Source organism: Carassius carassius, chromosome 4 (assembly GCF_963082965.1).
Source record: "Carassius carassius chromosome 4, fCarCar2.1, whole genome shotgun sequence".
Taxonomy (NCBI): Eukaryota; Metazoa; Chordata; class Actinopteri; order Cypriniformes; family Cyprinidae; genus Carassius; species Carassius carassius.
Window position 1 is genome coordinate 28,782,600 of NC_081758.1, and position 12,377 is coordinate 28,794,976.

The 12,377-nt window shown below is 36.8% G+C and overlaps 1 pseudogene; it reads right to left on the minus strand.

Annotated features, from left to right (window-relative positions):
• Positions 1 to 1,021: 1,021 nt before the first annotated feature.
• LOC132130872 (serine/threonine-protein kinase 36-like) lies at positions 1,022 to 12,167 on the minus strand (annotated as a pseudogene).
• Between the last annotated feature and the right edge of the window lie 210 nt (positions 12,168 to 12,377).

Genomic DNA, 12,377 nt, shown 5'->3' on the forward strand with positions numbered 1-12,377 from the left:
TACTAAACAGTAGCCTATTTAAATGTATTCTTGATGTTCGTCTTTTTCATACACACACGAGGTGGAAACATATGATCAAAAATCATCAGACACAAATTTAAAGTATAACCATATTTCTGTGCTTGAGTGTCAAGAAGACCAAGACAGTGTCATTTCAGAGGACATAAGTGAATAATCACATAGCCTATAAAACTTATTAATTTGATTCACACGCTACAATTCACTTTCCCCTTTCCCCCAATTATTTTAATTGTACTGATTTTTTTAAGGATTCTTACAGCTGGGGGAAAAAAAGAAATGAAAATCTGCGCGTTATAGGCTAGTGTTCGTTTAGTAAGTTTCACGTCTGTCAAACAATCTGTTTTTTCAATGTTAAGTTTCTTTTATGTGTATTTGAACTAATATTAATTCTAATATATCATTTAGATAACATAATTTTTCCTAAAAACAAATGTTTAGGAGGTTGCGTGGTTCGGATACACGTCAAAAATGCTTTTCTTCTGACAAACACGTTTGAAAATTTAAACGTTTGGATGTTTTCTGTAGAGCAATCTCAGATAAAACAGCCATCTTCGATTTATATTTTTTTTATTAAATTGACAGGGTAAGACGATTTGTCAAGTCGAGACAAAAAGCGAAACTAAAAATCACAGATCAGACAGACATATTTTATAAAATTCTATTTATGTAGGTCCATTCAAGGATTTTTATAATGGAAACAACAAAATAAGAATGTGACTATGAAAACCGGATTTCACGTTTATTTCCCCCCGTAAAGAATTACTTTTACGACATTACAGTAGACTATATCCTTTAGGAAACACGTCACCCAATTTTTTGGTACATAGATACAATTTATTTAAAGTTTTTGCGCATGGCTTAATTTCTATAAAATAACTGCAAATAATAAATACAAACAATTAAGGCTGCAAAATATTCATAAAATCACAAGTGCGGTTTAGTTATTATATACAGAAAAAAGCGCAAACAACTTCTACAGTCTTCAATATAACGCGTGTATCAAAAATGCAAACATTTGCAGCTGAATAAAAAAACATTAAAAAAAACCGTACATTAAATGTAGCCTAAATTTAAATGTAAGATACAATGTTTTTGAGGTACTGCCATTTTCTCAAAAACACAATTTCTGTCAAACTCACAGATCAAAATAAATTCAGACAAAAAGAAAGCTTTCCCAGCCACAGAAGCAGCCAGCAATCCATATTTAAATAATGTGAAATTACATCCTCTCTCTTACACACAAACTATGAGGCTGATGTTTATGTTTTTCCTTCAAACGACTTGTCCAACTTGCTGACAAGCCATTGATAATCCCTCTGAAATAAAGAGCTTTGGTATGTGCCACAGAGTTTTCTTCCTGCATCTAGAAACCTCAGAGCCTTCAGGAAAGGAAGGGAAAAATGTGAAAATGACAGTAAGGATTTTTTTTTAATCAGCTTTGTCTGTCTTTCATATTTTTTTGCACAATTGTCAAAATGATGCAAGATAGCACAAAATCAGCTCGATATTAATTTTTCTTTTTCAGTGTTTAAATACAATTTAACAAGAACAGCACTCTTTGCATATATATATATATATATGCGAAACATCTAAATATATTATGCAAAACTGATTCACACTGCTCTTACCTGCAGTAATGTGTTTTGCTGGCTAAACACACGCAGGTAGCCACAGCCGCTCGCCGCACTGCATGATGGGAATCATTACAGGCAGTTTGGAGAATCAAGCCTGGAGCATCTGCACTGAAAAGTGCTCCATCTCCTCCACCAAAAGCAGCCAGGTTACCCAAGGCCCCACAGCAGTGCTGTCGAATGACATTATCAGCATCTGACAGCAGAGACACGAGGGGACGAGCAGCTCCTATGGCCAGCTCCATCCATTCGTCTCTCTCACTATGACTGATGCCTTCCATTGCTGGTGTCCTCTTCAATTTTTCTTGTACCGACAAGGCATTAATGTCAGTCGTATACTTGAAACCTTTATTGGAAATAGTTAGATCAGTTTTTCCCATTACACTCAGCCAGTTTCCCACAGCCTTGCAAGCTGCCCTACGAACGGATGGAGCAGGATCGCACTAGCAACCTAACAGGTCCTGGAATAAGTCAAACTTGGTTCACCGATGACCTGCCTGACCCCTAAGCCCAGGTGGCCCAGTAAGACACAGCAGGTCGCTCGGATTCCATCATCTCAGTGGTGCAATGCAAACAGCAGTCGGGTGGTTTTGGCAGGAGGAAAGAAGGAAGACTGATGGGTGAGATGACGTGTTAGTTGGGAGAGAAGGATAAGGAGTTCCACTGCGCACCCACTGAAACGTTCACTTTGTAGCAAAACAGCCAACAGGGAACCTGCTGTTCTGACCTCTTCTGGTGAGGATCAAATTTTAGCCGTGGAGACCTTGGGGTCATCACAACTTCTTAACTCCTCCAGACTGTCTTTAAGCCAGCTGATGTAGCACCCTTGCTGAGATGGGAGATATTGGAGAAGCCCTACAGAACTGCCATGGATTTCCAAACTGTCCATGAGCTCCTCTATACAACTGCTCTGCTGCTCTATTTCATATCTTAGATGGTCCATGATGTTCTTTGGATGTATTTTGGTTTTTGGTTGGGCGTCTCAGATTTTCTCAGTTTTGTTTTTGGATATTGAGTCTTTATAGAATCATTTTTTCCTTAGATGCATCTACATTGGCTTTGACCCACTCTAACCTCTTCTTTGATTTGATGTCACCTTTGATATGACCTGTCTTGGTTTTCTTTGCGATTCCATTGCTCTTAAATTGCTCCACACCATTCCCTAAGTGGTTAAGTTGATTCTGAGTGTGGTCTACTCTATTGTCTGAGTATTCTGTGCTGTAAGGGAGGAAAGAGCAGGCCTGGGCTGCAGTGATAAGGCATGGAGCGGTGTGCTGCAGGTCAGATAGCAGTAGACGATTCAGAAGACACAGCGGAAGCACCACTAGGGCAATGGGAAGAGTTTGAATCATCTGAACAAGAAGACAAGTCAGCAAAAAAATACAAAAGACAATAATTACATTTCCAATATTCCAATGGACCGGCACATCAGCCGTCTGAAATACTTAAAATTTAATAAAACCATACCTGAACTAAACCAGCCACAACATTTGAGCTTTGATACGATCTGAGAACAGAAAGAAGTTTTTCTAGGGGTAACTCCAGAGAGAAGGGGATGCAGAGAAGTTGACAGCTCATCACTGATAGGCTGCTTACTTTTGAGAAGTCACTTCAGAAAATACCGCACTCAAGCAACGCAGCACTATAAAAAGAGAAATATACTGTAAACCTGTAAGAAATGCACTTCAAATAAACACTAATAGGTGACCCTGGACCACAAAACCAGTTGCTGTGGTATATTTGTAGCAATAGCCAAAAATACATTGTATGGGTCAAAATTATTGATTTTTCTTTATGTCAAAAATCATAAGGATATTAAGTAAGGATCATGTTCCATGAAGATATTTTGTAAATTTGCTACTGTAAATATATTAAAATGTAATTTTTGATTAGTAATATGCATAGCTAAGAACTTAATTTGTACAACTTTAAAGTACATTTTCTCAGTACTTAGATTTTTTGCACCCTCAGATTCTAGATTTTTGTCTAGGCCCAATATTTTCCTATTCTAATAAACCATACATCAATGGAAAGCTTATTTATTCAGCTCTCAGATGATGTATAAATCTAAATTGAGAAAAAACACTTATGACTGGTTTTAAGTGTTACCATTAGTAAGACTTAAAGGCAATGTTTGAAGCTAACCAATTGGTGGCTGAGGGCAGAGGAGCAGTTTGTGGAGATATCTGACAGGAGAGCCACACAGTTATACAAATCGCTGGAGAAAACCAATAAAGCGAGAGAGAGAAACACAAACAGACCTGTGAGAAAAAAAACAGATAAATATGTTATTAAATTACTAGTACATTAAAGCTGCAATATAGAAATAAATAAAAGTTATCTTGATGTTGAGTACAATTCGGAGAAAAAAGGCAACTCTGTGGTGTTGTGTTTTCCAGTGTGGTGTTCACTTTAGCCCACAAGCAGTGGGCTTTCAAGGGTCCTGAAAGTCGAGCATTGAGCTGCTCTCACACTTTCATCAGTGAAGAAAAAAAGGCAATTAGGCAGCACTTTAAAGTCAGCACAACATAAAAAAAATCACCCTAACTATTTTGTATATGCATATTATTGATCTTAGAGTGAAACGCTAAAATGTTTCTTTTTTAAATTTGTCCTCGTAATTTAAGGTGAAGCTACATTCATAGCCACATTCAGTGAGCTCAATCCACAACCAATGAAAAAAACTGTGTCCCTTCCCTACATTTTTTTCTTTTTTGATAATCAGTTGGGATGTAATGGACAATACAGAAACAAATATATATATCTAATTCAATTTTATGGCGACTTTAACACAACAGATGACCAACAGTGCTTTTTAGTGATCCAGATTATGTTTAAGTGTCCCATAACAATATGACCAGCTGATTTTAATTGCTAATTTATGACTTTACTAAATAACTACTAACAATTAAATGATAATTATATTACAACAAAAAAAATATGGAGATGTAATAGTCGTATTTGATCAATAATAATAACATTTTGTAATATATTTATGTGTTATGTACTGTATATATATTAGACTATATATATATATAAAAAAGTTCAGTAACTTTATGTAAATAATGTTGTTGGATGCTATTCAGCTGAGACTTCAACTGGTGCCATTTATTATAGATTCAATATTAAATAATCGAAACCCAATTAATCAGCCAAACCGATTATCTTTTTGTCTAATTATTTTAGGAGAATTAATCTGAGAGGAATTACCTCAGATAGTCTGTGGAGAATCAGTGACAGAAGGCCATCACACAAACCCCAACCTGCAGGTAAGGGGTTATGTGCCTATACAGCGAGAGAGAGACAGAGCAGACAGATGGTGGGAGGGGGAGAGGAAAAGAAAAAGAGAGAAAGAGAATAGGGAATGACTACACTGGATTTCATCACATCAGTGACATTAATTACTCCAAACAGAGTTAACCTTATTCACAGTATAAATTATGAAACCGTACCTCTGCTGTGTCTGTCAAAATATTCCCCAAAAAGGCTGTAAGCCTTTCCATACTGACATTCACAGATATACCACAGTGAGTGAACAAGGTTAAGACCGCTGTTGCCAAAAGCTGTGGGAGAGACCACAAAATCACAACTGTAATGCAAATGAAACCAGACATCCTATGATTTCAGTACTTCATTTAGTTCTTCATCAAGTGCATTTGATGCAAACTAGAAAGAAATTATATTTCAGCTAGAGACACTTACCGCTGAACGCTTTGGGTCTCGACAGAGAAATACCGATATAAATTGCTGACAGAGATCCTCAGCTCTGATGAGAAATAATATTTTATTTTATATAAAAATTTCACTAAAAGCCCAGCAGCAGTTGGGATAACAACAGCTTAACAAAGAGTCATCCAATTAACACCAAATAGTCTTTCATTAAAATTTTTTTTACTTGAATTTTTGTTTGGGGGGCGGGGGGGTATACGTTAAGTGTACATTAATAACAATTCATAAATCCATACCTCCTCCCTTTTATCTCCCAGCCCGGGCTCTTTTCCAGGTACATTATGAGAACATTCATCAGATCTCCCAATAACAACTCACCTGTGAGTCCTTTATCAAATAAAAACCAGTCAGAAATCAAGTATGAGCTCCCATAGATTAACTGAAATCATTACAAGGAAATCATCTCTCTTAAATGTTACATTTTCATTCACAATTAATAATTAACTATTTTAATACAATTACATAAGAAAAATTACTTAATAATCATATAAATAGAACATATATATTCATTTAAAAAAAATACTGTCTCTGCATTTTCTGACCTGCATTAGATCTGGAATGTTCAGGTTGAACAGTAGATGAGGGAGTTCCAGCTCTCTGCCCAGTGTTTCAGCATCACCAGACTGACAGTTCTGAACAATGTTCCTGAGGATCTTCAGTGGCTGTAGAACTGAAGGGGCCTCTTCACCCTTCCTGACCAATAGCTAGACAGATCAGGGAGTCTTAAAACACCAAATCACACCCACTTACCAAGTTCAAATGTTGTGACATTTAACTGAACGTTACCTGGTTTTTGGTTACAAGCAACCTGGTTTTTAACTTCTGAAGGATGGAAGTGTTTACATGGCCCTGATCACTTAATTCAATCAATCATTGCCAGTCATAATCACCATCGACATCTTGTTTCTTAATGTTAAATTTAGTGGAAGAAACATGTGACAGTTCTCATATTAGCAGTTTCCTGCAATTAAATCCAAAAATGATCACAATAACAAGGTCACTGTCCACCCTGACAGAAGCCAGACTGGTCCGTGCATGTTCAGGATGCTTCAGAATTTGCCGGGGTCCCACTTCAACCGAAGGGAACTCCCTCTCAAAGTCTCTACTGATCTGGCCTTTATGTGGAGCTGAGCGCACTCTAAAAATAAAAGTGTACATGGGGATGTTGTTGCTGTATTACAGTATTTATTGCCATATCAGCATGTTGCATGGCAGACACAGATTCAACATTCAATAAACAATATACCAAATTCATTCAATTGAGTAAAGCACAAAACAAATTCATATTTACAAATCAATATAAAATATTTCAAATATACATGTGATACGTTTTTCTGGTCCTCTTATGAAACAGAAACATGCTTAAGGGCCATTTAGAGTTATTTTAAAATTGCTATTTCAACAGGATATATGTACAATGTGCATTTAGCTTTTAGTAATATAATACTTCACAAAACCATTTATCCTTGTTTTAAACAGCTTTTTGACTATTTTAGTCCTCTACATTTGGTTTTATTATATTATTCATTCTTTCACACTGGTCAAAACATAATTTTCACTCTCACGGCAGCATTGTTAATATAACCTTTTTTAAGTTGAGGCCCGCAGGTTTTCCAATTCAGTTTCTAGATGGAAATACTACCTGGTAACACTGTTGTCATTTGCTTGATGCTGATTGGTTGCTGGCTGAGATGAATTTTGATGCACTGAAAAGGTGCTGCCCAATGAGTGGCCAGTGTTTGGGGCTCCTCCAGCAGAAGCTGTCTTACCGAAGAAGCACATCTTTGTTTATGTGTGCTGTTATTTACCCGTCTGTAAATCTTCTCTTTCTCCCATAGCTCTCTAGCTTTGCTCAGTAGTTTGCCCTCTCCACCGCATGCCGTTGTCTTCTGTGCAGCCTGCTGGTGTTTCAGGGCCTGTAGGTCCGGGGTGGGTAGGACTGTCAGAGGGTTGCTCGAACCCTCATCTGACACCGCTGTCAAAGCAAACGGTATGATCTAAACCACATCATTCTGCGATGAAGGACTGATATAGATTATGTAAAATCTATGTAAAAGTTGTTTAATATTTTATTAGTTATTTTTAATTTGTATGTTTGCATAGGTGTTTACAGATTTTCATATAGGCTATTTCACTTTTTAGAGGACTGAATCTCTCCCATAAATCAGCATTATTACTGTTAACTAAAACTATTAAAAAATGTTGTTAATTAAAATAAAGCTGAAATCAAATCGAATCTATACATTAGATGAAAAACTTTATTTCAGTTAGTGGCCAAAGCAACATTTGTAATTTTTGTTTAGTTTAAGTTGAAGCACTAAAATTACTAACTAAAAGAAAAAATAGAAACGGAACCAAAATAAAAATAAATTAAACCTAAATAGTAATATTAAAAAGGACATACTGTAAAAGATAACAAAAGCACATAGCAATATAAAAGATTTAAACTAATATTAACTCAAATTAAAATAAAAACTGAAAATATCAAAATAAATGCCAATTCACAATATCGATAAAAACTATAACAGTAATTCTAAAAACATTGCCATAAATAAAATACTAAGCAGTCCTCACTCAAAACTCCATCTTTAACAAAAGGGTGATGAAGCAGGTCGGGCCATGACAACCTCTTCTCTGGGTCTTTCATCAGCAGTCTCTTCAGAAAACTCTACATTAAGAGAAACAACAGACAGAACAATTAAAGTAAAGGATTTTAAATTGTGTAATATATACTATACATCACTTAACATTACCAAAACCAGCACAAACTGACATAATGTAACACTTCTACTTTTTTGGATCTCTGTGCCAACACTAAATCAAATTTTTTTGATCAATCAAAAAAGGTTTAAACAGAGTCTGAGGCGTTCATGTGGAAAGCAAACTTCTCTGTACCAGACAGTCTTGGCTCATATTGTCTGGCCATTTCACTGGATCACTCACTATAAGCTGCACCAGCTGAAAGATGGAGTTGGTGTAGAACGGAGGCGCCCCCGTGTGGAGCTCATAGAGGATGCAGCCCAGGGACCAAAGGTCAGCCGAGTGGTCACAAGGTTTCTCTTCCACTAATTCCAGAGACATGTAGAGAGTTGTCCCTTTAATAGAGGTCAACACCAAGGTGGACACACTCATGGCACGAGCAAATCTGTGAGGAGTCAAGAGAATATAACTTCACTATGCTTTTAGAGATTACATTAGGATTAAAATGATGTATCCACTCTGCTTTAATTCACACATGCCAAGATAAGCTTCCTCAAATACTAGAATCCATCGCCATTTTTAGGCTAAATTGATCAAACATAGGCTCACTGTCTGCCGCTGGCCGCTTGTTCATTAAACTTATAAATTAAACTTATATTTAACAAACAATGCTCCAAATGTTTTACTAAATTAACTTAATAAAAAAGTTTTGTATGTATTACATACAAAATTGAACTATTTTAATAGCTGAAACAGTAGTATAAGCTGTTTAGGGACTGTTTAGCTATTGAAATCAGGCAGAGCATCCCTTCATTCAGACACAGTGGAAGATCTGATCAGAATCGGTGTAGAGGGGCCAAGTCTGGAGGATTTTGATGCTAGAGAGTGTGGCCAGCTGGTTTAGCCAAGGCCAAAGATCAAGAAGGACAAACTACAGGAGTTGGCCATCCGAGGGGCATGTGACTGCAGTGGAGGATAGTCCATAAGACACTGAGCCATGAGATGTTCAGTTTGAAGCCCTTAAAACACTTAATTTAGATTTGATTTTTATTTCATTTATCTTGAGATGTTTTAAGTTTAAATTTCAGCTCAGTCAAGCACTTTAAGCACCAACACTTTTTCAGTAAGTTACCTTTCTTGTAGAATTGTGCTTCAAATAAAGAACATTTCTATAGTCCAGACTGTTAGTTAATCATTTACAAGTCAATATTGCCTATATGGAAACGAAAAAAAAAAAAAGTTAACTTGTAAACTGCAGTGTTAAATGTGATGCGGTCGAAAATTTGGGTGCACCTAACTTTTGTCTTAGACGCACCAATGCAAAAAGTTAGTCTAGAGCCGTGAAATCACACATTATTTGTTATCCGTCACATGTAGTAGACCATTTTTGTGGCGCGTGTAACAGGAGGATTTTCCATCTGGCTACCACCGCAAGTATGTTCCAAACCTGTGGGAAGCACTAAGTAGTTTGAACTTGCACCAATTGGCAACACCAACCCAAAGTCACAGAGCTTTACTACTCCTCCTTTTCCCAGCAGGATGTTTTGTGGTTTCATGTCACGGTGTAAAATGCGATGGGAGTGCAGATAATACAGGGCAGAAACAAGCTGGCAGGCTATTTCACACACTTACACAAGATATAAATAACAGGTTAGCAAGGGGGTGTGTCCCTGTTAGGAGGTAAGAGCAGCAAAAAAATCAAGCATATCATCAAATCAAAGAAATATAAGTGATGAACTATATGCATTTTTCAGAAATGCCTTTACTCTAGGCTAAATATTATGTTTATTCAAATTTGCATGACATATTTTAACTTTTATAGGCATCAGTGTTTATATTGTTAGTTTATAACATGTAGCAAGATATTAAATGTTAACCAGGTCCTAGATAACTCCAGCATAACACACCAGAATTAATCAATTCTGTATTTAGGAATGATAAAAATCTAATTCGTTGAGCTTTCAGTTACTGTAAAACAGTGTGTACCTGATTTTCAGATAAACTCCCATCATCCTCCAGGATCTGAAACAGCTCACCCTCTGCATACTCAGTTACCACTACCACCTGCCAGAGGAATACATGCTCTAATTATTCCTCTGACACAAATTCAGTTTTTTTTTTTTTTTTTTAACTGTTCTCACCAATATTTTTTTTTTCAGTTACACACTTTATGGGAAGATCAAAGTCCCAAGGTTAGTGCATTTGTGCCGATGCCAATATCCTAACGTCTAAACATAAACTACATTTTGCCAACGAGAATTATTCCATAGAGATTTGAATGTGAAAATTGTGATCCCTGGGAGCTATATTTCATTTCGACAAGCCGTTATACTGGAAGCACCAGGTTATAGAACAGAGATTCAACAGTGGCAAATGTAACATGACTTGGGAGTAGATCATGACAATCATACCTCCCTCTCTGTCTCAAAGCTGTCTAAAAGCAGCACTATGTTGGGATGCTTAAACCCCCTCATGATTTCAATCTCTCTTTTCAAACTGCGCAGGTCCTTCTCCGAGGGGTCAACTTTGGGAATGAACTTCAGAGCCACGACCTAGAAAATAAAATGGTTTGTTACTCAAACAGAGAGGAACTCTGTCTTTCATAAAGTCAGTTACTATTATATTTATTTATTTCTTGTTTTGTATTCAGAGTCAAGTCACTTATTCAAATGTATTGGATACCACGAGACTCTAGAATGTTTGATTCTGATTACTTTACAGACAATCTTTTTTTCTCCCAAATGAAATTTACATTTACATTTATTCATTTAGCAGACGCCATTATCCAAAAGGACAGTGGAAGCAATCAAAAACAACAAAAAGAGCAATGATATATAAGTGCTATAACAAGTCTCAGTTAGGTTAACACAGTACACGTAGCATGGGATTATAAATAATATAATAAATAAAAAGAAAACAGATAGAATAAAAAAAGAATAGAGCAAGCTAGTGTTAGAGGTCTTTACACATATACACACACACATACAATTGCATAATAAATGAAAAGAAAATAGAATACAAAAAGATTAGAAAGGTAGTTAGATTTTTTTTTTTAAGAATAGAAATAGAATAGTGAGTGTTAAAGTTAGAGGGTTAAATAAAGATGGAAGAGATGTTTTTTAAGCCGATTCTTGAAGATGGCTAAGGACTCAGCTGCTCCAATTAGGGAGGTCATTCCACCAGGAGGGAACATTTAATTTAAAAGTCCGTAAAAGTGACTTTGTGCTTCTTTGGGATGGCACAATCAAGCGACGTTCACTTGCAGAATGCAAGCTTCTAGAGGGCACATAAGTCTGAAGTAACAAATGTAGGTAAATGGGTGCAGAGCCAGTGGTAGTTTTGTAGGCAAACATCAATGCCTTGAATTTTATGCGAGCAGCTATTGGAAGCCAGTGCAAGTTGATAAACAGAGGTGTGACGTGTATTCTTTTTGGCTCATTAAAAATTAATCTTGCTGCCGCGTTCTGAATTAATTGTAAAGGTTTGATGGAATTGGCTGGAAGACCTGCCAAGAGGGCATTGCAATAGTCCAGCCTGGACAGAACAAGAGCTTGAACAAGGAGTTGTGCAGCATGTTCCGAAAGAAAGGGCCTGATCTTCTTGATGTTGAATAAAGCAAATCTGCTGGATCGGACAGTTTTAGCAATGTGGTCTGAGAAAGTCAACTGATCATCAATCATAACTCCAAGGCTTCTAGCTGTTTTTGAAGGAGTTATGGTTGATGTGCCTAACTTGATGGTGAAATTGTGATGAAACGATGGGTTTACTGGAATCAAAAGCAGTTCAGTTTTGGCAAGGTTGAGTTGAAGGTGATGGTCCATCATCTAGGAAGAAATGTCTGTTAGACAAGCAATATAATTATAATTTGACTTACATGGACTTGATGCGATGGTGTTTCATATTTAGGGGGGTAAACAATCATAAAAATGCCCATGAAATTCAGTTCAAAGTGGCAAACAAGGCTTAGCATTTCTGACATTGTGGCGCACATGCAGCGCTCACCTAGCCACTAAACTTCCTGCGGCCTTTGTACACTCGGCTTAATCACCCTTCCCCGATAACCTCCAAAATATGATACTGATCCATCATCAGCGAGGAAACATTGACCCAGAGGAATTCCGGTGTCTTTTCAGGTAAAAAGCTAGTCCAAGTGAATATAAAGTGGACACACTTAGGGATATAATTTAGATGTTTTCTCCACATGGCTTGTATCGCAGCACAACAGTAACCTCTAACTAAAGCATTACAGACTGAGGCGAAATGGACACACTTGGCTAAGCTAGCAGGTTAACGTCA